Here is a 2,351-nt window from a genome sequence, read left to right on the forward strand (position 1 = left end):
TGGGAGTACAGAGGGGAACCAAAGTCTCTGCTCTTCTGAAATGTATATTATAGGTACAATTGCATATCTGGAGGTCACAGTAGTTTTTTATTAGCAGTTTAAGGAATAAAACTTATTCTGCCACTTGAAAAACTTGCTATCCACTTCAGGAGATGGTCTCCGTGAGAAGGAAGCACAAAGTCAGTGGTTTCCCAACTTTACTGTGCAGGAGAAATCCCACAGAACTTGTTAAAAATACCAATTCCAAGCCCTCACCTCCAGTTGTCTGATTCTGAGGTGAGATGACAGAAAACAGCATTTTTAACAAGTATCTCAGTGAATGTTGATGTAAGTGTCCAGACCTGAGAAACCCAACCAATAAGTGGAGTCATTCTGAAGGGAATGACCACTCAAAAGAGAACAGCTCTATGACAGTGGAATTTGAACTGAGTAATACAAACCCAACATGAGGGTTGGGTTTGTATAACTCAAACAAATCTGTATAACTCACAAATTTAGTTAATTAAAAAGATGAGTAAGAGTAGAGAAATTTACCAGCACCTCCACCTTAATCTCATCCAGGAGCTTTGAGAGTTTGCCTCAAAGTAGGCATTTGGGGAGAAGATAAATTTAAGCAGAGTTCTACTTCCAATACTAGAGATAAGCTTTAAGAAAAAAGAAATTGCTAGTCAACTGCAGAGAGAAAAAAAATAAAATGCTAATAGGGACAAACATTTCACGGAACTTACTTGCTACCACTCATTTTATGCCCTATTTCACAATGCTTAGTATCTGAACAATCCACAGGGTTCCAAAGTACATTAATAATTTGTTCATTTCCTCTCTTACTCAGGCAGAATAGTAATAGAGCTCTGTGATGGTACCGTATGCCTCAGCAATTTCAACAGAAACATTCTTAGATAAAGAAATACCAATTATTTAAAAATGTACTATCAGAAACGCTCCTTACTGAGCTACTTCAAGGTGTTTGAAATAACTTTAATATCATCACCAAATCAGTGCCCTTCATTTCTTAATTTAGATAACTTAAAACTTCCTGGGTTCTTTACAAACCGTCCTGCAGAAAGAATTTTCTCCAATACTTTTTTAAATGTTTTTAGTTATAAGCAAACTCCCATTAAAACAACCTAAATGTCTGAAGCAAACTAGTAGGAAAAAAAAATTAAACAAAACCATAGCATTTAGTTCTCAGAGGTAGACAAATAGAAGTAATAACTATGAGGGGTGTTTAAGCTTCCGCACTCAACCTTAAAGTGACCTAAATATAAGAGTAGTAACAAATACATTCCTCCTATTTTGGGGATTTAGAGTGGCACCATGAAACCAGCTGGCCTGCTGGGTCCTGGCCCCAGTCCCTCACATCCTGTCCACTACATAATCCATGAGATCTCTGAGCCTTTCTCGTCATCCGTTCAATCGGATTAGTAAAACTGCCTCCCCGTTGACACAATTGAGATTTTCCAGATGCATTTGTTTGCATGGTATTTGTTTTTATTACCTATACGTTTTATTGGACTTGTTTTTATTATCTGTACGTTTTCACAACGGAAATAGCAAGAGACGGATGCCAGCAGATAAGCACAAAGCAATGCATCTGCATTTGGCCGGACTCTGCATATACTTAAATTTTCAGGTTGTTGCTGCCTTCAGAACAGCACCGATGATGGCAAAGTTCTAAAGGAAACTTTCATGTTGAAGAAAGAGGCTATCAAAAATCTCCATGGCCTTCAACTCAACAGAGAAGTCGCTAATCTATCTCTTCAAAAGCAAAGGCATCTTTAGTCTGAATCACAACAAAAGATTGCCCATCGGAAATGTAATCTACAAAATTGTCTTCTAATCCAAAGGCAAACAGAAGTGAAGGAAGGTGAAGCCTATTCCTCCTTGGTTTTCTTTTTCTGGGAATTCTGATTATATTTCTTCAGTGTAATCAGGAATTACATTTCAAGCAAGAAGAGACCGCAATTGTGCCTTGGATCCACACCATAAAACCGTGTCTGTGAGTGAAGGGAAGGAAAAGCGACAGACCCGGGGGACGTGCTCTCACTGCAAGGGGAGCCGCTTTCTGCTAAATACCCTAAGAAGCAGCCCCGGAAACCCAACTTCGGGCCAAACGGCATTGATTGCCCTTCACTGACAGAGGGATTCTACAGGCACGCGAGAGAAGAAAAAGGGCTGAGCCGGGTACTCGAGGCCAGACGGAGAGGCGGGCGGCGCGATGCCGCTCCCGCGAGCTCGGATTCCTCGGGAGGCTGGAGAGAAGAGGCTGGGCCGGCCCGCCACACTCTGGCGGCCGAGGGCAGCGAGGTCAGCCCTGGAAGGACCCACTAGCTCCAATGCCCCCCTAGGGA

Source organism: Galeopterus variegatus, unplaced genomic scaffold (genome assembly GCF_000696425.1).
Source record: "Galeopterus variegatus unplaced genomic scaffold, G_variegatus-3.0.2 Scaffold294, whole genome shotgun sequence".
In the NCBI taxonomy this organism is placed as follows: Eukaryota; Metazoa; Chordata; class Mammalia; order Dermoptera; family Cynocephalidae; genus Galeopterus; species Galeopterus variegatus.